At 43.8% G+C, this 25,071-nt stretch overlaps 1 long non-coding RNA gene across 2 annotated transcripts in view; it reads left to right on the top strand.

Annotated features, from left to right (window-relative positions):
• The window catches only part of LOC307181254, a 98,115-nt gene that overhangs the window by 46,977 nt on the left and 26,067 nt on the right, over positions 1-25,071 (top strand). For both annotated transcript variants that reach the window (XR_013826229.1, XR_013826230.1), the window contains one exon: positions 3,524-3,605. This is a non-coding gene — a long non-coding RNA (uncharacterized lncRNA). The remainder of the gene's footprint in view (positions 1-3,523; positions 3,606-25,071) is intronic.

The following is a 25,071-nucleotide window of genomic DNA, read 5'->3' as shown; positions in this document are numbered from 1 at the left end:
CTGCTGCGTTTATGCCCCTGTACACATGCTTGATTCTCTTTCGGAGACATAGCAATCCATAGGTTTTACGATACTTACTAGTCAGGTACATTCTTAGGCGTTAAATATGCGGTGTTGAGTCCATTTCGTTGAGCAAGGAGTAGCTCTTGTCTATTCCATATTTGGCTTAAGGAACTTTATCTGTGCTCATTTCAATCTCTGGTTTTATGCAGCACCCCAACTCACCTTTACCCTTAAGCAAGCATAAGTTGGTTTTCTAAATTTGAGACCCTGTTCTGTTCGGTAATTCAGTTCCTGTGTAGCCAAGTTTACATTCCGTGTATTACTGATATCTTATGATGTTTCTTTTTCTGTGTGACTTATTTCAGTTAGAATCATCATACCTGAATCCACTCATTGTGCTGCTAAGGGCCTGATGACATAGATTTCATTGCTGAGTGATATTGCTTTGTAAGTGAATACCACAACTTCTTTATCCATTTTTCACTTTCTGCGATGTTGAACTTGTACTGTAAACGAGGTTCTTGTAAACAGATCCGTTCCAAACTTTGGGGTGGCTGTGTCTTTTTGAATTTAATTTCCCTAAGCTATAGGACCATAAGTGGCAGTGCACTAGGCTCTGTTGCTTTGTTTTTTAGATGTTTCAGGAAACACCATACACTTCTCCCAAGTGTCTGTTGGCAATTTACATCCCGCCCATCAGCATAACAAGGCTCCCAGTTCTCCATGGCCTGTTGCCTTTCTGGATTTTACACTTTTTTCAGATGGCCCTTTTGACCGGGGGGAAGTGAGACTTCATTGTAGTGCAGATTTCCTTTGCAAGCTTGCTTGGTTGGCCAAAAAGGGCGTATGCGTTTTTTCCTGAATATATTCAGGAAAAAACGCATACGCCCTTTTTGGCCAAGTGCATCATTGTGGACGTTCTGCCTCTTTTCCTATGCTTTCAATGCAATTCCAGTCTACCTCCTGAAATCGGTTTCCTGCAATTCTGCCCCGCTTTCAAGTCCTCTTGGCAGCCTTACTTCAGTCTATTTTTGGACGATAGCTGTCATTTATAACTCTGCAGGTTTGTGAATTACAGTGCCCCTGAGCTCCTTTCTTCAACTCGCTTTCTTGTGACCTGGCCGCAACACCGCAGGATGGCTTCAGGCCCTAATCTGGTTCCGGCACGGCACGCTGAGCCTTTGGTTATTTCCTCTTCCTGGTGGGAAATGAGAGTTAAATTTGCCCGTCCAGACACCTCCAGCTAGCCTCTCATTGGTTCTCGCTATTCCTGTTTATCTTCCGCAGAAATTGCAAACTGGGCCAAACAGGAGGTTAAAGGGACTGACTCTCCAAGTGGGAGAGTGTTAGTAAAGCGTCTGGAATGTTGCACCCGAGTACCAGGGGAGGAAAACTGAGACATATTTGAACACGTCTCCCGATCACATGGTTGATCATACTCTAGGTTCCACATGCATGTTTTAGCTGAAGGAAGAATACCTTAAACCTGGGTAGTTGAAACCCGTGGAATGGGTACCATGCAATATGACTTCAAAGGGTCTTCATTTGCTCACCGAACCTCTCCAATCCTATCACTGCTGCGTTTATGCCCCTGTACACATGCTTGATTCTCTTTCGGAGACATAGCAATCCATAGGTTTTAAGATACTTACTAGTCAGGTACATTCTTAGGCGTTTAATATGCGGTGTTGAGTCCATTTCGTTGAGCAAGGAGTAGCTCTTGTCTATTCCATATTTGGCTTAAGGAACTTTATCTGTGCTCATTTCAATCTCTGGTTTTATGCAGCACCCCAACTCACCTTTACCCTTAAGCAAGCATAAGTTGTTTTTCTAAATTTGAGACCCTGTTCTGTTCTGTAATTCAGTTCCTGTGTAGCCAAGTTTACATTCCGTGTATTACTGATATCTTATGATGTTTCTTTTTCTGTGTGACTTATTTCAGTTAGAATCATCATACCTGAATCCACTCATTGTGCTGCTAAGGGCCTGATGACATAGATTTCATTGCTGAGTGATATTGCTTTGTAAGTGAATACCACAACTTCTTTATCCATTTTTCACTTTCTGCGATGTTGAACTTGTACTGTAAACGAGGTTCTTGTAAACAGAGCCGTTCCAAACTTTGGGGTGGCTGTGTCTTTTTGAATTTAATTTCCCTAAGCTATAGGACCATAAGTGGCAGTGCCCTAGGCTCTGTTGCTTTGTTTTTTAGATGTTTCAGGAAACACCATACACTTCTCCCAAGTGTCTGTTGGCAATTTACATCCCGCCCATCAGCATAACAAGGCTCTCAGTTCTCCATGGCCTGTTGCCTTTCTGGATTTTACACTTTTTTCAGATGGCCCTTTTGACCGGGGGGAAGTGAGACTTCATTGTAGTGCAGATTTCCTTTGCAAGCTTGCTTGGTTGGCCAAAAAGGGCGTATGCGTTTTTTCCTGAATATATTCAGGAAAAAACGCATACGCCCTTTTTGGCCAAGTGCATCATTGTGGACGTTCTGCCTCTTTTCCTATGCTTTCAATGCAATTCCAGTCTACCTCCTGAAATCGGTTTCCTGCAATTCTGCCCCGCTTTCAAGTCCTCTTGGCAGCCTTACTTCAGTCTATTTTTGGACGATAGCTGTCATTTATAACTCTGCAGGTTTGTGAATTACAGTGCCCCTGAGCTCCTTTCTTCAACTCGCTTTCTTGTGACCTGGCCGCAACACCGCAGGATGGCTTCAGGCCCTAATCTGGTTCCGGCACGGCACGCTGAGCCTTTGGTTATTTCCTCTTCCTGGTGGGAAATGAGAGTTAAATTTGCCCGTCCAGACACCTCCAGCTAGCCTCTCATTGGTTCTCGCTATTCCTGTTCATCTTCCGCAGAAATTGCAAACTGGGCCAAACAGGAGGTTAAAGGGACTGACTCTCCAAGTGGGGAGAGTGTTAGTAAAGCGTCTGGAATGTTGCACCCGAGTACCAGGGGAGGAAAACTGAGCCATATTTGAACATGTCTCCCGATCACATGGTTGATCATACTCTAGGTTCCACATGCATGTTTTAGCTGAAGGAAGAATACCTTAAACCTGGGTAGTTGAAACCCGTGGAATGGGTACCATGCAATATGACTTCAAAGGGTCTTCATTTGCTCACCGAACCTCTCCAATCCTATCACTGCTGCGTTTATACCCCTGTACACATGCTTGATTCTCTTTCGGAGACATAGCAATCCATAGGTTTTAAGATACTTACAAGTCAGGTACATTCTTAGGCGTTTAATATGCGGTGTTGAGTCCATTTCGTTGAGCAAGGAGTAGCTCTTGTCTATTCCATATTTGGCTTAAGGAACTTTATCTGTACTCATTTCAATCTCTGGTTTTATGCAGCACCCCAACTCACCTTTACCCTTAAGCAAGCATAAGTTGTTTTTCTAAATTTGAGACCCTGTTCTGTTCTGTAATTCAGTTCCTGTGTAGCCAAGTTTCCATTCCGTGTATTACTGATATCTTATGATATTTCTTTTTCTGTGTGACTTATTTCAGTTAGAATCATCATACCTGAATCCACTCATTGTGCTGCTAAGGGCCTGATGACATAGATTTAATTGCTGAGTGATATTGCTTTGTAAGTGAATACCACAACTTCTTTATCCATTTTTCACTTTCTGCGATGTTGAACTTGTACTGTAAACGAGGTTCTTGTAAACAGAGCCGTTCCAAACTTTGGGGTGGCTGTGTCTTTTTGATTTTAATTTCCCTAAGCTATAGGACCATAAGTGGAAGTGCCCTAGGCTCTGTTGCTTTGTTTTTTAGATGTTTCAGGAAACACCATACACTTCTCCCAAGTGTCTGTTGGCAATTTACATCCCACCCATCAGCATAACAAGGCTCCCAGTTCTCCATGGCCTGTTGCCTTTCTGGATTTTACACTTTTTTCAGATGGCCCTTTTGACCGGGGGGAAGTGAGACTTCATTGTAGTGCAGATTTCCTTTGCAAGCTTGCTTGGTTGGCCAAAAAGGGCGTATGCGTTTTTTCCTGAATATATTCAGGAAAAAACGCATAAGCCCTTTTTGGCCAAGTGCATCATTGTGGACGTTCTGCCTCTTTTCCTATGCTTTCAATGCAATTCCAGTCTACCTCCTGAAATCGGTTTCCTGCAATTCTGCCCCGCTTTCAAGTCCTCTTGGCAGCCTTACTTCAGTCTATTTTTGGACGATAGCTGTCATTTATAACTCTGCAGGTTTGTGAATTACAGTGCCCCTGAGCTCCTTTCTTCAACTCGCTTTCTTTTGAGCTGGCCGCAACACCGCAGGATGGCTTCAGGCCCTAATCTGGTTCCGGTACGGCACGCTGAGCCTTTGGTTATTTCCTCTTCCTGGTGGGAAATGAGAGTTAAATTTGCCCGTCCAGACACTTCCAGCTTGCCTCTCATTGGTTCTCACTATTCCTGTTCATCTTCCGCAGAAATTGCAAACTGGGCCAAACAGGAGGTTAAAGGCGCTGACTCTCCAAGTGGGGAGAGTGTTAGTAAAGCGTCTGGAATGTTGCACCCGAGTACCAGGGGAGGAAAACTGAGACATATTTGAACACATCTCCCGTTCACATGGTTGATCATACTTGGGTTCCACATGCATGTTTTAGCTGAAGGAAGAATACCTTAAACCTGGAGAGTTGAGACCCGTGGAATGGGTACCATGCAATATGACTTCAAAGGGTCTTCATTTGCTCACCGAACCTCTCCAATCCTATCACTGCTGCGTTTATGCCCCTGTACACATGCTTGATTCTCTTTTGGAGACATAGCAATCCATAGGTTTTACGATACTTACTAGTCAGGTACATTCTTAGGCGTTTAATATGCGGTGTTGAGTCCATTTCGTTGAGCAAGGAGTAGCTCTTGTCTATTCCATATTTGACTTAAGGAACTTTATCTGTGCTCATTTCAATCTCTGGTTTTATGCAGCACCCCAACTCACCTTTACCCTTAAGGAAGCATAAGTTGGTTTTCTAAATTTGAGACCCTGTTCTGTTCTGTAATTCAGTTCCTGTGTAGCCAAGTTTACATTCCGTGTATTACTGATATCTTATGATGTTTCTTTTTCTGTGTGACTTATTTCAGTTAGAGTCATCATACCTGAATCCACTCATTGTGATGCTAAGGGCCTGATGACATAGATTTCATTGCTGAGTGATATTGCTTTGTAAGTAAATACCACAACTTCTTTATCCATTTTTCACTTTCTGCAATGTTGAACTTGTACTGTAAACGAGGTTCTTGTAAACAGAGGCGTCCCAAACTTTGGGGTGGCTGTGTCTTTTTGATTTTAATTTCCCTAAGCTATAGGACCATAAGTGGAAGTGCCCTAGGCTCTGTTGCTTTGTTTTTTAGATGTTTCAGGAAACACCATACACTTCTCCCGAGTGGTTGTTGGCAATTTACATCCCGCCCATCAGCATAACAAGGCTCCCAGTTCTCCATGGCCTATCCTTCCTTTCTGGATTTTACACTTTTTTCAGATGGCCCTTTTGACCGGGGGGAAGTGAGACTTCATTGTAGTGCAGATTTCCTTTGCAAGCTTGCTTGGTTGGCCAAAAAGGGCGTATGCGTTTTTTCCTGAATATATTCAGGAAAAAACGCATACGCCCTTTTTGGCCAAGTGCATCATTGTGGACGTTCTGCCTCTTTTCCTATGCTTTCAATGCAATTCCAGTCTACCTCCTGAAATCGGTTTCCTGCAATTCTGCCCCGCTTTCAAGTCCTCTTGGCAGCCTTACTTCAGTCTATTTTTGGACGATAGCTGTCATTTATAACTCTGCAGGTTTGTGAATTACAGTGCCCCTGAGCTCCTTTCTTCAACTCGCTTTCTTGTGACCTGGCCGCAACACCGCAGGATGGCTTCAGGCCCTAATGTGGTTCCGGCCCGGCATGCTGAGCCTTTGGTTAATTCCTCTTCCTGGTGGGAAATGAGAGTTAAATTTGCCCGTCCAATCACCTCCAGCTAGCCTCTCATTGGTTCTCGCTATTCCTGTTCATCTTCCGCAGAAATTGCAAACTGGGCCAAACAGGAGGTTAAAGGGACTGACTCTCCAAGTGGGGAGAGTGTTAGTAAAGCGTCTGGAATGTTGCACCCGAGTACCAGGGGAGGAAAACTGAGACATATTTGAACATGTCTCCCGATCACATGGTTGATCATACTCTAGGTTCCACATGCATGTTTTAGCTGAAGGAAGAATACCTTAAACGTGGGTAGTTGAAACCCGTGGAATGGGTACCATGCAATATGACTTCAAAGGGTCTTCATTTGCTCACCGAACCTCTCCAATCCTATCACTGCTGCGTTTATACCCCTGTACACATGCTTGATTCTCTTTCGGAGACATAGCAATCCATAGGTTTTAAGATATTTACAAGTCAGGTACATTCTTAGGCGTTTAATATGCGGTGTTGAGTCCATTTCGTTGAGCAAGGAGTAGCTCTTGTCTATTCCATATTTGGCTTAAGGAACTTTATCTGTACTCATTTCAATCTCTGGTTTTATGCAGCACCCCAACTCACCTTTACCCTTAAGCAAGCATATGTTGTTTTTCTAAATTTGAGACCCTGTTCTGTTCTGTAATTCAGTTCCTGTGTAGCCAAGTTTCCATTCCGTGTATTACTGATATCTTATGATTTTTCTTTTTCTGTGTGACTTATTTCAGTTAGAATCATCATACCTGAATCCACTCATTGTGCTGCTAAGGGCCTGATGACATAGATTTCATTGCTGAGTGATATTGCTTTGTAAGTGAATACCACAACTTCTTTATCCATTTTTCACTTTCTGCGATGTTGAACTTGTACTGTAAACGAGGTTCTTGTAAACAGAGCCGTTCCAAACTTTGGGGTGGCTGTGTCTTTTTGATTTTAATTTCCCTAAGCTATAGGACCATAAGTGGAAGTGCCCTAGGTTCTGTTGCTTTGTTTTTTACATGTTTCAGGAAACACCATACACTTCTCCCGAGTGGTTGTTGGCAATTTACATCCCGCCCATCAGCATAACAAGGCTCCCAGTTCTCCATGGCCTGTCCTGCCTTTCTGGATTTTACACTTTTTTCAGATGGCCCTTTTGACCGGGGGGAAGTGAGACTTCATTGTAGTGCAGATTTCCTTTGCAAGCTTGCTTGGTTGGCCAAAAAGGGCGTATGCGTTTTTTCCTGTATATATTCAGGAAAAAACACATACGCCCTTTTTGGCCAAGTGCATCATTGTGGACGTTCTGCCTCTTTTCCTATGCTTTCAATGCAATTCCAGTCTACCTCCTGAAATCGGTTTCCTGCAATTCTGCCCCGCTTTCAAGTCCTCTTGGCAGCCTTACTTCAGTCTATTTTTGGACGATAGCTGTCATTTATAACTCTGCAGGTTTGTGAATTACAGTGCCCCTGAGCTCCTTTCTTCAACTCGCTTTCTTTTGAGCTGGCCGCAACACCGCAGGATGGCTTCAGGCCCTAATCTGGTTCCGGTACGGCACGCTGAGCCTTTGGTTATTTCCTCTTCCTGGTGGGAAATGAGAGTTAAATTTGCCCGTCCAGACACCTCCAGCTAGCCTCTCATTGGTTCTCGCTATTCCTGTTCATCTTCCGCAGAAATTGCAAACTGGGCCAAACAGGAGGTTAAAGGCGCTGACTCTCCAAGTGGGGAGAGTGTTAGTAAAGCATCTGGAATGTTGCACCCGAGTACCAGGGGAGGAAAACTGAGACATATTTGAACACGTCTCCCGTTCACATGGTTGATCATACTTGGGTTCCACATGCATGTTTTAGCTGAAGGAAGAATACCTTAAACCTGGAGAGTTGAGACCCGTGGAATGGGTACCATGCAATATGACTTCAAAGGGTCTTCATTTGCTCACCGAACCTCTCCAATCCTATCACTGCTGCGTTTATGCCCCTGTACACATGCTTGATTCTCTTTTGGAGACATAGCAATCCATAGGTTTTACGATACTTACTAGTCAGGTACATTCTTAGGCGTTTAATATGCGGTGTTGAGTCCATTTCGTTGAGCAAGGAGTAGCTCTTGTCTATTCCATATTTGACTTAAGGAACTTTATCTGTGCTCATTTCAATCTCTGGTTTTATGCAGCACCCCAACTCACCTTTACCCTTAAGCAAGCATAAGTTGGTTTTCTAAATTTGAGACCCTGTTCTGTTCTGTAATTCAGTTCCTGTGTAGCCAAGTTTACATTCCGTGTATTACTGATATCTTATGATGTTTCTTTTTCTGTGTGACTTATTTCAGTTAGAGTCATCATACCTGAATCCACTCATTGTGATGCTAAGGGCCTGATGACATAGATTTCATTGCTGAGTGATATTGCTTTGTAAGTAAATACCACAACTTCTTTATCCATTTTTCACTTTCTGCAATGTTGAACTTGTACTGTAAACGAGGTTCTTGTAAACAGAGGCGTCCCAAACTTTGGGGTGGCTGTGTCTTTTTGATTTTAATTTCCCTAAGCTATAGGACCATAAGTGGAAGTGCCCTAGGCTCTGTTGCTTTGTTTTTTAGATGTTTCAGGAAACACCATACACTTCTCCCGAGTGGTTGTTGGCAATTTACATCCCGCCCATCAGCATAACAAGGCTCCCAGTTCTCCATGGCCTATCCTTCCTTTCTGGATTTTACACTTTTTTCAGATGGCCCTTTTGACCGGGGGGAAGTGAGACTTCATTGTAGTGCAGATTTCCTTTGCAAGCTTGCTTGGTTGGCCAAAAAGGGCGTATGCGTTTTTTCCTGAATATATTCAGGAAAAAACGCATACGCCCTTTTTGGCCAAGTGCATCATTGTGGACGTTCTGCCTCTTTTCCTATGCTTTCAATGCAATTCCAGTCTACCTCCTGAAATCGGTTTCCTGCAATTCTGCCCCGCTTTCAAGTCCTCTTGGCAGCCTTACTTCAGTCTATTTTTGGACGATAGCTGTCATTTATAACTCTGCAGGTTTGTGAATTACAGTGCACCTGAGGTCCTTTCTTCAACTCACTTTCTTGTGACCTGGCCGCAACACCGCAGGATGGCTTCAGGCCCTAATCTGGTTCCGGCACGGCACGCTGAGCCTTTGGTTAATTCCTCTTCCTGGTGGGAAATGAGAGTTAAATTTGCCCGTCCAGACACCTCCAGCTAGTCTCTCATTGGTTCTCGCTATTCCTGTTCATCTTCCGCAGAAATTGCAAACTGGGCCAAACAGGAGGTTAAAGGGACTGACTCTCCAAGTCGGAAGAGTGTTAGTAAAGCGTCTGGAATGTTGCACCCGAGTACCAGGGGAGGAAAACTGAGACATATTTGAACACGTCTCCCGTTCACATGGTTGATCATACTCTGGGTTCCACATGCATGTTTTAGCTGAAGGAAGAATACCTTAAACCTGGAGAGTTGAGACCCGTGGAATGGGTACCATGCAATATGACTTCAAAGGGTCTTCATTTGCTCACCGAACCTCTCCAATCCTATCACTGCTGCGTTTATGCCCCTGTACACACGCTTGATTCTCTTTTGGAGACATAGCAATCCATAGGTTTTAAGATACTTACTAGTCAGGTACATTCTTAGGCGTTTAATATGGGGTGTTGAGTCCATTTCGTTGAGCAAGGAGTAGCTCTTGTCTATTCCATATTTGGCTTAAGGAACTTTATCTGTGCTCATTTCAATCTCTGGTTTTATGCAGCACCCCAACTCACCTTTCCCCTTAAGCAAGCATAAGTTGGTTTTCTAAATTTGAGACCCTGTTCTGTTTTGGAATGCAGTTCCTGTGTAGCCAAGTTTACATTCCGTGTATTAGTGATATCTTATGATGTTTCTTTTTCTGTGTGACTTATTTCAGTTAGAATCATCGTATCTGAATCCACTCATTATGCTGCTACGGGCCTGATGACATAGATTTCATTGCTGAGTGATACTGCATTGTACATAAGTACCACAAGTTCTTTATCCATTTTTCACTTTCTGTGATATTGAACTTGTATGGTAAACGAGGTTCTTGTAAATGGAGGTGTCCCAAACTTTGGGGTGGCTGTGTATTTTTGATTTTAATTTCCCTAAGCTATAGGACCATAAGTGGAAGTGCCCTAGGCTCTGTTGCTTTGTTTTTTAGATGTTTCAGGAAACACCATACACTTCTCCCGAGTGTCTGTTGGCAATTTACATCCCGCCCATCAGCATAACAAGGCTCCCAGTTCTCCATGGCCTGTCCTGCCTTTCTGGATTTTACACTTTTTTCAGATGGCCCTTTTGACCAGGGGGAATTGAGACTTCATTGTAGTGCAGATTTCCTTTGCAAGCTTGCTTGGTTGGCCAAAAAGGGCGTATGCGTTTTTTCCTGAATATATTCAGGAAAAAACGCATACGCCCTTTTTGGCCAAGTGCATCATTGTGGACGTTCTGCCTCTTTTCCTATGCTTTCAATGCAATTCCAGTCTACCTCCTGAAATCGGTTTCCTGCAATTCTGCCCCGCTTTCAAGTCCTCTTGGCAGCCTTACTTCAGTCTATTTTTGGACGATAGCTGTCATTTATAACTCTGCAGGTTTGTGAGTTACAGTGCCCCTGAGCTCCTTTCTTCAACTCGCTTTCTTGTGACCTGGCCGCAACACCGCAGGATGGCTTCAGGCCCTAATCTGGTTCTGGCCCGGCACGCTGAGCCTTTGGTTATTTCCTCTTCCTGGTGGGAAATGAGAGTTAAATTTGCCCGTCCAGACACCTCCAGCTAGCCTCTCATTGGTTCTCGCTATTCCTGCTCATCTTCCGCAGAAATTGCAAACTGGGCCAAACAGGAGGTTAAAGGGACTGACTCTCCAAGTGGGGAGAGTGTTAGTAAAGCGTCTGGAATGTTGCACCCGAGTACCAGGGGAGGAAAACTGAGACATATTTGAACACGTCTCCCGATCACATGGTTGATCATACTTGGGTTCCACATGCATGTTTTAGCTGAAGGAAGAATACCTTAAACCTGGAGAGTTGAGACCCGTGTAATGGGTACCATGCAATATGACTTCAAAGGGTCTTCATTTTCTCACCGAAACTCTCCAATACTATCACTGCTGCGTTTATGCCCCTGTACACATGCTTGATTCTCTTTCGGAGACATAGCAATCCATAGGTTTCAAGATACTTACTAGTCAGGTACATTCTTAGGCGTTTAATATGCGGTGTTGAGTCCATTTCGTTGAGCAAGGAGTAGCTCTTGTCTATTCCATATTTGACTTAAGGAACTTTATCTGTGCTCATTTCAATCTCTGGTTTTATGCAGCACCCCAACTCACCTTTACCCTTAAGCAAGCATAAGTTGGTTTTCTAAATTTGAGAACCTGTTCTGTTCTGTAATTCAGTTCCTGTGTAGCGAAGTTTACATTCCGTGTATTACTGATATCCTATGATGTTTCTTTTTCTGTGGGACTTATTTCAGTTAGAATCATCATACCTGAATCCACTCATTGTGCTGCTAAGGGCCTGATGACACAGATTTCATTGCTGAGTGATATTGCTTTGTAAGTAAATACCACAACTTCTTTATCCATTTTTCACTTTCTGCGATGTTGAACTTGTACTGTAAACGAGGTTCTTGTAAACAGAGCCGTTCCAAACTTTGGGGTGGCTGTGTCTTTTTGATTTTAATTTCCCTAAGCTATAGGACCATAAGTGGATGTGCCCTAGGTTCTGTTGCTTTGTTTTTTAGATGTTTCAGGAAACACCATACACTTCTCCCGAGTGGTTGTTGGCAATTTACATCCCGCCCATCAGCATAACAAGGCTCCCAGTTCTCCATGGCCTGTCCTGCCTTTCTGCATTTTACACTTTTTTCAGATGGCCCTTTTGACCGGGGGGATGTGAGACTTCATTGTAGTGCAGATTTCCTTTGCAAGCTTGCTTGGTTGGCCAAAAAGGGCGTATGCGTTTTTTCCTGAATATATTCAGGAAAAAACGCATACGCCCTTTTTGGCCAAGTGCATCATTGTGTACGTTCTGCCTCTTTTCCTATGCTTTCAATGCAATTCCAGTCTACCTCCTGAAATCGGTTTCCTGCAATTCTGCCCCGCTTTCAAGTCCTCTTGGCAGCCTTACTTCAGTCTATTTTTGGACGATAGCTGTCATTTATAACTCTGCAGGTTTGTGAATTACAGTGCCCCTGAGCTCCTTTCTTCAACTTGCTTTCTTGTGACCTGGCCGCAACACCGCAGGATGGCTTCACGCCCTAATCTGGTTCTGGCACGGCACGCTGAGCCTTTGGTTATTTCCTCTTCCTGGTGGGAAATGAGAGTTAAATTTGCCCGTCCAGACACCTCCAGCTAGTCTCTCATTGGTTCTCGCTATTCCTGTTCATCTTCCGCAGAAATTGCAAACTGGGCCAAACAAGAGGTTAAAGGCGCTGACTCTACAAGTGGGGAGAGTGTTAGTAAAGCGTCTGGAATGTTGCACCCGAGTACCAGGGGGGGAAAACTGAGACATATTTGAACACGTCTCCCGTTCACATAGTTGATCATACTTGGGTTCCACATGCATGTTTTAGCTGAAGGAAGAATACCTTAAACCTGGAGAGTTGAGACCCGTGTAATGGGTACCATGCAATATGACTTCAAAGGGTCTTCATTTGCTCACCGAACCTCTCCAATCCTATCACTGCTGCGTTTATGCCCCTGTACACATGCTTGATTCTCTTTCGGAGACATAGCAATCCATAGGTTTTAAGATACTTACAAGTCTGGTACATTCTTAGGCGTTTAATATGCGGTGTTGAGTCCATTTCGTTGAGCAAGGAGTAGCTCTTGTCTATTCCATATTTGGCTTAAGGAACTTTATCTGTGCTCATTTCAATCTCTGGTTTTATGCAGCACCCCAACTCACCTTTACCCTTAAGCAAGCATAAGTTGTTTTTCTAAATTTGAGACCCTGTTCTGTTCTGTAATTCAGTTCCTGTGTAGCCAAGTTTCCATTCCGTGTATTACTGATATCTTATGATGTTTCTTTTTCTGTGTGACTTATTTCAGTTAGAATCATCATACCTGAATCCACTCATTGTGCTGCTAAGGGACTGATGACATAGATTTCATTGCTGAGTGATATTGCTTTGTAAGTGAATACCACAACTTCTTTATCCATTTTTCACTTTCTGCGATGTTGAACTTGTACTGTAAACGAGGTTCTTGTAAACAGAGGCGTCCCAAACTTTGGGGTGGCTGTGTCTTTTTGATTTTAATTTCCCTAAGCTATAGGACCATAAGTGGAAGTGCCCTAGGCTCTGTTGCTTTGTTTTTTAGATGTTTCAGGAAACACCATACACTTCTCCCGAGTGTCTGTTGGCAATTTACATCCCGCCCATCAGCATAACAAGGCTCCCAGTTCTCAATGGCCTGTTGCCTTTCTGGATTTTACACTTTTTTCAGATGGCCCTTTTGACCGGGGGGGAAGTGAGACTTCATTGTTGTGCAGATTTCCTTTGCAAGCTTGCTTGGTTGGCCAAAAAGGGCGTATGCGTTTTTTCCTGAATATATTCAGGAAAAAACGCATACGCCCTTTTTGGCCAAGTGCATCATTGTGGACGTTCTGCCTCTTTTCCTATGCTTTCAATGCAATTCCAGTCTACCTTCTGAAATTGGTTTCCTGCAATTCTGCCCCGCTTTCAAGTCCTCTTGGCAGCCTTACTTCACTCTATTTTTGGACGATAGCTGTCATTTATAACTCTGCAGGTTTGTGAATTACAGTGCCCCTGAGCTCCTTTCTTCAACTCGATTTCTTGTGACCTGGCCGCAACACCGCAGGATGGCTTCAGGCCCTAATCTGGTTCCGGCCCGGCACGCTGAGCCTTTGGTTAATTCCACTTCCTGGTGGGAAATGAGAGTTAAATTTGCCCGTCCAGACACCTCCAGCTAGCCTCTCATTGGTTCTCGCTATTCCTGTTCATCTTCCGCAGAAATTGCAAACTGGGCCAAACAGGAGGTTAAAGGGACTGACTCTCCAAGTGGGGAGAGTGTTAGTAAAGCGTCTGGAATGTTGCACCCGAGTACCAGGGGAGGAAAACTGAGACATATTTGAACACGTCTCCCGATCACATGGTTGATCATACTCTAGGTTCCACATGCATGTTTTAGCTGAAGGAAGAATACCTTAAACCTGGGTAGTTGAAACCCGTGGAATGGGTACCATGCAATATGACTTCAAAGGGTCTTCATTTGCTCACCGCACCTCTCCAATCCTATCACTGCTGCGTTTATGCCCCTGTACAGATGCTTGATTCTCTTTCGGAGACATAGCAATCCATAGGTTTTAAGATACTTACTAGTCAGGTACATTCTTAGGCGTTTAATATGCGGTGTTGAGTCCATTTCGTTGAGCAAGGAGTAGCTCTTGTCTATTCCATATTTGGCTTAAGGAACTTTATCTGTGCTCATTTCAATCTCTGGTTTTATGCAGCACCCCAACTCACCTTTACCCTTAAGCAAGAATAAGTTGGTTTTCTAAATTTGAGACCCTGTTCTGTTCTGTAATTCAGTTCCTGTGTAGCCAAGTTTCCATTCCGTGTATTACTGATATCCTATGATGTTTCTTTTTCTGTGTGACTTATTTCAGTTAGAATCATCATACCTGAATCCACTCATTGTGCTGCTAAGGGCCTGATGACACAGATTTCATTGCTGAGTGATATTGCTTTGTAAGTAAATACCACAACTTCTTTATCCATTTTTCACTTTCTGCGATGTTGAACTTGTACTGTAGACGAGGTTCTTGTAAACAGAGCCGTTCCAAACTTTGGGGTGGCTGTGTCTTTTTGATTTTAATTTCCCTAAGCTATAGGACCATAAGTGGAAGTGCCCTAGGTTCTGTTGCTTTGTTTTTTAGATGTTTCAGGAAACACCATACACTTCTCCCGAGTGGTTGTTGGCAATTTACATCCCGCCCATCAGCATAACAAGGCTCCCAGTTCTCCATGGCCTGTCCTGCCTTTCTGGATTTTACACTTTTTTCAGATGGCCCTTTTGACCGGGGGGAAGTGAGACTTCATTGTAGTGCAGATTTCCTTTGCAAGCTTGCTTGGTTGGCCAAAAAGGGCGTATGCGTTTTTTCCTGAATATATTCAGGAAAAAACGCATACGCCCTTTTTGGCCAAGTGCATCATTGTGGACGTTCTGCCTCTTTTCCTATGCTTTCAATGCAATTCCAGTCTACCTCCTGAAATCGGTTTCCTGCAATTCTGCCCCGCTTTCAAGTCCTCTTGGCAGCCTTACTTCAGTCTATTTTTGGATGATAGCTGTCATTTATAACTCTGCAGGTTTGTGAATTACAGTGCCCCTGAGCTCCTTTCTTCAACTTGCTTTCTTGTGACCTGGCCGCAACACCGCAGGATGGCTTCAGGCCCTAATCTGGTTCCGGCACGGCACGCTGAGCCTTTGGTTATTTCCTCTTCCTGGTGGGAAATGAGAGTTAAATTTGCCCGTCCAGACACCTTCAGCTAGTCTCTCATTGGTTCTCGCTATTCCTGTTCATCTTCCGCAGAAATTGCAAACTGGGCCAAACAGGAGGTTAAAGGCGCTGACTCTCCAAGTGGGGAGAGTGTTAGTAAAGCGTCTGGAATGTTGCACCCGAGTACCAGGGGGGGAAAACTGAGACATATTTGAACACGTCTCCCATTCACATGGTTGATCATACTTGGGTTCCACATGCATGTTTTAGCTGAAGGAAGAATACCTTAAACCTGGAGAGTTGAGACCCGTGTAATGGGTACCATGCAATATGCCTTCAAAGGGTCTTCATTTGCTCACCGAACCTCTCCAATCCTATCACTGCTGCGTTTATGTCCCTGTACACATGCTTGATTCTCTTTCGGAGACATAGCAATCCATAGGTTTTAAGATACTTACTAGTCAGGTACATTCTTAGGCGTTTAATATGCGGTGTTGAGTCCATTTCGTTGAGCAAGGAGTAGCTCTTGTCTATTCCATATTTGACTTAAGGAACTTTATCTGTGCTCATTTCAATCTCTGGTTTTATGCAGCACCCCAACTCACCTTTACCCTTAAGCAAGCATAAGTTGGTTTTCTAAATTTGAGACCCTGTTCTGTTCTGTAATTCAGTTCCTGTGTAGCCAAGTTTACATTCCGTGTATTACTGATATCTTATGATGTTTCTTTTTCTGTGTGACTTATTTCAGTTAGAATCATCATACCTGAATCCACTCATTGTGCTGCTAAGGGCCTGATGACACAGATTTCATTGCTGAGTGATATTGCTTTGTAAGTAAATACCACAACTTCTTTATCCATTTTTCACTTTCTGCGATGTTGAACTTGTACTGTAAACGAGGTTCTTGTAAACAGAGCCGTTCCAAACTTTGGGGTGGCTGTGTCTTTTTGATTTTAATTTCCCTAAGCTATAGGACCATAAGTGGAAGTGCCCTAGGTTCTGTTGCTTTGTTTTTTAGATGTTTCAGGAAACACCATACACTTCTCCTGAGTGGTTGTTGGCAATTTACATCCCGCCCATCAGCATAACAAGGCTCCCAGTTCTCCATGACCTGTCCTGCCTTTCTGGATTTTACACTTTTTTCAGATGGCCCTTTTGACCTGGGGGAAGTGAGACTTCATTGTAGTGCAGATTTCCTTTGCAAGCTTGCTTGGTTGGCCAAAAAGGGCGTATGCGTTTTTACATCCCGCCCATCAGCATAACAAGACTCCCAGTTCTCCATGGCCTGTCCTGCCTTTCTGGATTTTACACTTTTTTCAGATGGCCCTTTTGACCGGGGGGAAGTGAGACTTCATTGTAGTGCAGATTTCCTTTGCAAGCTTGCTTGGTTGGCCAAAAAGGGCGTATGCGTTTTTTCCTGAATATATTCAGGAAAAAATGCATACGCCCTTTTTGGCCAAGTGCATCATTGTGGACGTTCTGCCTCTTTTCCTATGCTTTCAATGCAATTCCAGTCTACCTCCTGAAATCGGTTTCCTGCAATTCTGCCCCGCTTTCAAGTCCTCTTGGCAGCCTTACTTCAGTCTATTTTTGGACGATAGCTGTCATTTATAACTCTGCAGGTTTGTGAATTACAGTGCCCCTGAGCTCCTTTCTTAAACTAGCTTTCTTGTGACCTGGCAGCAACACCGCAGGTTGGCTTCAGGCCCTAATCTGGTTCCGGCACGGCATGCTGAGCCTTTGGTTAATTCCTCTTCCTGGTGGGAAATGAGAGTTAAATTTGCCCGTCCAGACACCTTCAGCTAGTCTCTCATTGGTTCTCGCTATTCCTGTTCATCTTCCGCAGAAATTGCAAACTGGGCCAAACAGGAGGTTAAAGGCGCTGACTCTCCAAGTGGGGAGAGTGTTAGTAAAGCGTCTGGAATGTTGCACCCGAGTACCAGGGGAGGAAAACTGAGACATATTTGAACACGTCTCCCGTTCACATGGTTGATCATACTTGGGTTCCACATGCATGTTTTAGTTGAAGGAAGAATACCTTAAACCTGGAGAGTTAATACCCGTGTAATGGGTACCATGCAATATGACTTCAAAGGGTCTTCATTTGCTCACCGAATCTCTCCAATCCTATCACTGCTGCGTTTATGCCCCTGTACACATGCTTGATTCTCTTTCGGAGACATAGCAATCCATAGGTTTTTAAGATACTTACTAGTCAGGTACATTCTTAGGCATTTAATATGCGGTGTTGAGTCCATTTCGTTGAGCAAGGAGTAGCTCTTGTCTATTCCATATTTGACTTAAGGAACTTTATCTGTGCTCATTTCAATCTCTGGTTTTATGCAGCACCCCAACTCACCTTTACCCTTAAGCAAGCATAAGTTGGTTTTCTAAATTTGAGACCCTGTCCTGTTCTGTAATTCAGTTCCTCTGTAGCCAAGTTTACATTCCGTGTATTACTGATATCTTATGATGTTTCTTTTTCTGTGTGACTTACTTCTGTTAGAATCATCATACCTGAATCCACTCATTGTGCTTCTAAGGGCCTGATGACACAGATTTCATTGCTGAGTGATATTGCTTTGTAAGTAAATACTAAAACTTCTTTATCCATTTTTCACTTTCTGCGATGTTGAACTTGTACTGTAAACGAGGTTCTTGTAAACAGAGCCGTTCGAAAGTTTGGGGTGGCTGCGTCTTTTTGATTTTAATTTCCCTAAGCTATAGGACCATAAGTGGAAGTGCCCTAGGCTCTGTTGCTTTGTTTTTTAGATGTTTCAGGAAACACCATACACTTCTCCCGAGTGGTTGTTGGCAATTTACATCCCGCCCATCAGCATAACAAGGCTCCCAGTTCTCCATGGCCTGTCCTGCCTTTCTGGATTTTACACTTTTTTCAGATGGCCCTTTTGACCGGGGGGGAAGTGAGACTACATTGTAGTGCAGATTTCCTTTGCAAGCTTGCTTGGTTGGCCAAAAAGGGCGTATGCGTTTTTTCCTGAATATATTCAGGAAAAAACGCATACGCCCTTTTTGGCCAAGTGCATCATTGTGGACGTTCTGCCTCTTTTCCTATGCTTTCAATGCAATTCCAGTCTACCTCCTGAAATCGGTTTCCTGCAATTCTGCCCCGCTTTCAAGTCCTCTTGGCAGCCTTACTTCAGTCTATTTTTGGACGATAGCTGTCATTTATAACTCTGCAGGTTTGTGAATTACAGTGCCCCTGAGCTCCTTTCTTCAACTCGTTTTCTTTTGAGCTGGCCGCAACACCGCAGGATGGCTGCAGGCCCTAATCTGGTTCCGGTACGGCACGCTGAGCCTTTGGTTATTTCCTCTTCCTGGTGGGAAATGAGAGTTAAATTTGCCCGTCCAGACACCTCCAGCTAGTCTCTCATTGGTTCTCGCTATTCCTGTTCATCTTCCACAGAAATTGCAAACTGGGCCAAACAGGAGGTTAAAGGGACTGACTCTCCAAGTCCGGAGAGTGTTAGTAAAGCGTCTGGAATGTTGCACCCGAGTACCAGGGGAGGAAAACTGAGACATATTTGAACACGTCTCCCGTTCACATGGTTGATCATACTCTGGGTTCCACATGCATGTTTTAGCTGAAGGAAGAATACCTTAAACCTGGAGAGTTGAGACCCGTGTAATGGGTACCATGCAATATGACTTCAAAGGGTCTTCATTTGCTCACCGAACCTCTCCAATCCTATCACTGCTGCGTTTATGCCCCTGTACACACGCTTGATTCTCTTTTGGAGACATAGCAATCCATAGGTTTTAAGATACTTACTAGTCAGGTACATTCTTAGGCGTTTAATATGGGGTGTTGAGTCCATTTCGTTGAGCAGGAGTAGCTCTTGTCTATTCCATATTTGGCTTAAGGAACTTTATCTGTGCTCATTTCAATCTCTGGTTTTATGCAGCACCCCAACTCACCTTTCCCCTTAAGCAAGCATAAGTTGGTTTTCTAAATTTGAGACCCTGTTCTGTTTTGGAATGCAGTTCCTGTGTAGCCAAGTTTACATTCCGTGTATTACTGATATCTTATGATGTTTCTTTTTCAGTGTGACTTATTTCAGTTAAAATCATCGTACCTGAATCCACTCATTATGCTGCTACGGGCCTGATGACATAGATTTCTTTGCTGAGTGATACTGCATTGTACGTAAGTACCAAAAGTTCTTTATCCATTTTTCACTTTCTGTGATATTGAACTTGTACAGTAACCGAGGTTCTTGTAAATGGAGGCGTCCCAAACTTTGGGGTGGCTGTGTCTTTTTGATTTTAATTTCCCTAAGCTATAGGACCATAAGTGGAAGTGCCCTAGGCTCTGTTGCTTTGTTTTTTAGATGTTTCAGGAAACACCATACACTTCTCCCGAGTGGTTGTTGGCAATTTCCATCCCGCCCATCAGCATAACAAGGCTCCCAGTTCTCCATGGCCTGTCCTGCCTTTCTGGATTTTACACTTTTTTCAGATGGCCCTTTTGACCGGGGGGGAAGTGAGACTTCATTGTAGTGCAGATTTCCTTTGCAAGCTTGCTTGGTTGGCCAAAAAGGGCGTATGCGTTTTTTCCTGAATATATTCAGGAAAAAACGCATACGCCCTTTTTGGCCAAGTGCATCATTGTGGACGTTCTGCCTCTTTTCCTATGCTTTCAATGCAATTCCAGTCTACCTCCTGAAATCGGTTTCCTGCAATTCTGCCCCGCTTTCAAGTCCTCTTGGCAGCCTTACTTCAGTCTATTTTTGGACGATAGCTGTCATTTATAACTCTGCAGGTTTGTGAATTACAGTGCCCCTGAGCTCCTTTCTTCAACTCGCTTTCTTGTGACCTGGCCGCAACACCGCAGGATGGCTTCAGGCCCTAATCTGGTTCCGGCACGGCATGCTGAGCCTTTGGTTATTTCCTCTTCCTGGTGGGAAATGAGAGTTAAATTTGCCCGTCCAGACACCTCCAGCTAGTCTCTCATTGGTTGTCGCTATTCCTGTTCATCTTCCACAGAAATTGCAAACTGGGCCAAACAGGAGGTTAAAGGGACTGACTCTCCAAGTCGGGAGAGTGTTAGTAAAGCGTCTGGAATGTTGCACCTGAGTACCAGGGGAGGAAAACTGAGACATATTTGAACACGTCTCCCGTTCACATGGTTGATCATACTTGGGTTCCACATGCATGTTTTAGCTGAAGGAAGAATACCTTAAACCTGTGTATTTGAAAGCCGTTGAATGGGTACCATGCAATATGACTTCAAAGGGTCTTCATTTGCTCACCGAACCTCTCCAATCCTATCACTGCTGCGTTTATGCCCCTGTACACATGCTTGATTCTCTTTCGGAGACATAGCAATCCATAGGTTTTAAGATACTTACTAGTCAGGTACATTCTTAGGCGTTTAATATGCGGTGTTGAGTCCATTTCGTTGAGCAAGGAGTAGCTCTTGTCTATTCCATATTTGGCTTAAGGAACTTTATCTGTGCTCATTTCAATCTCTGGTTTTATGCAGCACCCCAACTCACCTTTACCCTTAAGCAAGCATAAGTTGGTTTTCTAAATTTGAGACCCTGTTCTGTTCTGTAACTGAGTTCCTGTGTAGCCAAGTTTACATTCCGTGTATTACTGATATCTTATGATGTTTCTTTTTCTGTGTGACTTATTTCAGTTAGAATCATCATACCTGAATCCACTCATTGTGCTGCTAAGGGGCTGATGACACAGATTTCATTGCTGAGTGATATTGCTTTGTAAGTAAATACCACAACTTTTTTATCCATTTTTCACTTTCTGCGATGTTGAACTTGTACTGTAAACGAGGTTCTTGTAAACAGAGCCATTCCAAACTTTGGGGTGGCTGTGTCTTTTTGATTTTAAATTCCCTAAGCTATAGGACCATAAGTGGAAGTGCCCTAGGCTCTGTTGCTTTGTTTTTTAGATGTTTCAGGAAACACCATACACTTCTCCCGAGTGTTTGTTGGCAATTTACATCCCGCCCTTCAGCATAACAAGGCTCCCAGTTCTCCATGGCCTGTCCTGCCTTTCTGCATTTTACACTTTTTTCAGATGGCCCTTTTGACCGGGGGAAGTGAGACTTCATTGTAGTGCAGATTTCCTTTGCAAGCTTGCTTGGTTGGCCAAAAAGGGCGTATGCGTTTTTTCCTGAAGGAAAAAACGCATACGCCCTTTTTGGCCAAGTGCATCATTGTGGACGTTCTGCCTCTTTTCCTATGCTTTCAATGCAATTCCAGTCTACCTCCTGAAATCGGTTTCCTGCAATTCTGCCCCGCTTTCAAGTCCTCTTGGCAGCCTTACTTCAGTCTATTTTTGGACGATAGCTGTCATTTATAACTCTGCAGGTTTGTGAATTACAGTGCCCCTGAGCTCCTTTCTTCAACTCGCTTTCTTTTGAGCTGGCCGCAACACCGCATGATGGCTTCAGGCCCTAATCTGGTTCCGGTACGGCACGCTGAGCCTTTGGTTATTTCCTCTTCCTGGTGGGAAATGAGAGTTAAATTTGCCCGTCCAGACACCTCCAGCTAGTCTCTCATTGGTTCTCGCTATTCCTGTTCATCTTCCGCAGAAATTGCAAACTGGGCCAAACAGGAGGTTAAAGGCGCTGACTCTCCAAGTGGGGAGAGTGTTAGGAAAGCGTCTGGAATGTTGCACCCGAGTACCAGGGGAGGAAAACTGAGACATATTTGAACACGTCTCCCGTTCACATGGTTGATCATACTCTGGGTTCCACATGCATGTTTTAGCTGAAGGAAGAATACCTTAAACCTGGAGAGTTGAGACCCGTGTAAAGGGTACCATGCAATATGACTTCAAACGGTCTTCATTTGCTCACCGAACCTCTCCAATCCTATCACTGCTGCGTTTATGCCCCTGTACACACGCTTGATTCTCTTTTGGAGACATAGCAATCCATAGGTTTTAAGATACTTACTAGTCAGGTACATTCTTAGGCGTTTAATATGGGGTGTTGAGTCCATTTCGTTGAGCAGGAGTAGCTCTTGTCTATTCCATATTTGGCTTAAGGAACTTTATCTGTGCTCATTTCAATCTCTGGTTTTATGCAGCACCCCAACTCACCTTTCCCCTTAAGCAAGCATAAGTTGGTTTTCTAAATTTGAGACCCTGTTCTGTTTTGGAATGCAGTTCCTGTGTAGCCAAGTTTACATTCCGTGTATTACTGATATCTTATGATGTTTCTTTTTCAGTGTGACTTATTTCAGTTAGAATCATCGTACCTGAATCCACTCATTATGCTGCTACGGGCCTGATGACATAGATTTCATTGCTGAGTGATACTGCATTGTACGTAAGTCCCAAAAGTTCTTTATCCATTTTTCACTTTCTGTGATATTGAACTTGTACAGTAACCGAGGTTCTTGTAAATGGAGGCGTCCCAAACTTTGGGGTGGCTGTGTCTTTTTGATTTTAATTTCCCTAAGCTATAGGACCATAAGTGGAAGTGCCCTAGGCTCTGTTGCTTTGTTTTTTAGATGTTTCAGGAAACACCATACACTTCTCCTGAGTGTCTGTTGGCAATTTACATCCCGCCCATCAGCATAACAAGGCTCCCAGTTCTCCATGGCCTATCCTGTCTTTCTGGATTTTACACTTTTTTCAGATGGCCCTTTTGACCGGGGGGAAGTGAGACTTCATTGTAGTGCAGATTTCCTTTGCAAGCTTGCTTGGTTGGCCAAAAAGGGCGTATGCGTTTTTTCCTGAATATATTCAGGAAAAAACGCATACGCCCTTTTTGGCCAAGTGCATCATTGTGGACGTTCTGCCTCTTTTCCTATGCTTTCAATGCAATTCCAGTCTACCTCCTGAAATCGGTTTCCTGCAATTCTGCCCCGCTTTCAAGTCCTCTTGGCAGCCTTACTTCAGTCTATTTTTGGACGATAGCTGTCATTTATAACTCTGCAGGTTTGTGAATTACAGTGCCCCTGAGCTCCTTTCTTCAACTCGCTTTCTTGTGACCTGGCCGCAACACCGCAGGATGGCTTCAGGCCCTAATCTGGTTCTGGCACGGCACGCTGAGCCTTTGGTTAATTCCTCTTCCTGGTGGGAAATGAGAGTTAAATTTGCCCATCCAGACACCTCCAGCTAGTCTCTCATTGGTTCTCAATATTCCTGTTCATCTTCCACAGAAATTGCAAACTGGGCCAAACAGGAGGTTAAAGGGACTGACTCTCCAAGTGGGGAGAGTGTTAGTAAAGCGTCTGGAATGTTGCACCCGAGTATCAGGGTACGAAAACTGAGACATATTTGAACACGTCTCCCGATCACATGGTTGATCATACTCTAGGTTCCACATGCATGTTTTAGATGAAGGAAGAATACCTTAAACCTGGGTAGTTGAAACTCGTGGAATGGGTACCATGCAATATGACTTCAAAGGGTCTTCATTTGCTCACCGAACCTCTCCAATCCTATCACTGCTGCGTTTATGCCCCTGTACACACGCTTGATTGTCTTTTGGAGACATAGCAATCCATAGGTTTTAAGATACTTACTAGTCAGGTACATTCTTAGGCGTTTAATATGGGGTGTTGAGTCCATTTCGTTGAGCAAGGAGTAGCTCTTGTCTATTCCATATTTGGCTTAAGGAACTTTATCTGTGCTCATTTCAATCTCTGGTTTTATGCAGCACCCCAACTCACCTTTCCCCTTAAGCAAGCATAAGTTGGTTTTCTAAATTTGAGACCCTGTTCTGTTCTGTAATTCAGTTCCTGTGTAGCCAAGTTTACATTCCGTGTATTAGTGATATCTTATGATGTTTCTTTTTCTGTGTGACTTATTTCAGTTAGAATCATCATACCTGAATCCACTCATTGTGCTGCTAAGGGCCTGATGACACAGATTTCATTGCTGAGTGATACTGCATTGTACGTAAGTACCACAAGTTCTTTATCCATTTTTCACTTTCTGCGATGTTGAACTTGTACTGTAAACGAGGTTCTTGTAAACGGAGGCGTCCCAAACTTTGGGGTGGATGTGTCTTTTTGATTTTAATTTCCCTAAGCTATAGGACCATAAGTGGAAGTGCCCTAGGCTCTGTTGCTTTGTTTTTTAGATGTTTCAGGAAACACCATACACTTCTCCCGAGTGGTTGTTGGCAATTTACATCCCGCCCATCAGCATAACAAGGCTCCCAGTTCTCCATGGCCTGCCCTGCCTTTCTGGATTTTACACTTTCTTCAGATGGCCCTTTTGACCCGGGGGAAGTGAGACTTCATTGTAGTGCAGATTTCCTTTGCAAGCTTGCTTGGTTGGCCAAAAAGTGCGTATGCGTTTTTTCCTGAATATATTCAGGAAAAAACGCATATGCCCTTTTCGGCCAAGTGCATCATTGTGGACGTTCTGCCTCTTTTCCTATGCTTTCAATGCAATTCCAGTCTACCTCCTGAAATCGGTTTCCTGCAATTCTGCCCCGCTTTCAAGTCCTCTTGGCAGCCTTACTTCAGTCTATTTTTGGACGATAGCTGTCATTTATAACTCTGCAGGTTTGTGAATTACAGTGCCCCTGAGCTCGTTTCTTCAACTCGCTTTCTTGTGACCTGCCGCAACACCGCAGGATGGCTTCAGGCGCTAATCAGGTTCCGGCACGGCACGCTGAGCCTTTGGTTATTTCCTCTTCCTGGTGGGAAATGAGAGT

This window comes from Stenella coeruleoalba (assembly GCF_951394435.1).
Source record: "Stenella coeruleoalba genome assembly, contig: scaffold_288, whole genome shotgun sequence".
In the NCBI taxonomy this organism is placed as follows: domain Eukaryota; kingdom Metazoa; phylum Chordata; class Mammalia; order Artiodactyla; family Delphinidae; genus Stenella; species Stenella coeruleoalba.
The sequence above is the reverse complement of the archived record's forward strand: the minus strand, read 5'-3'. Positions and strand labels throughout refer to the sequence as shown.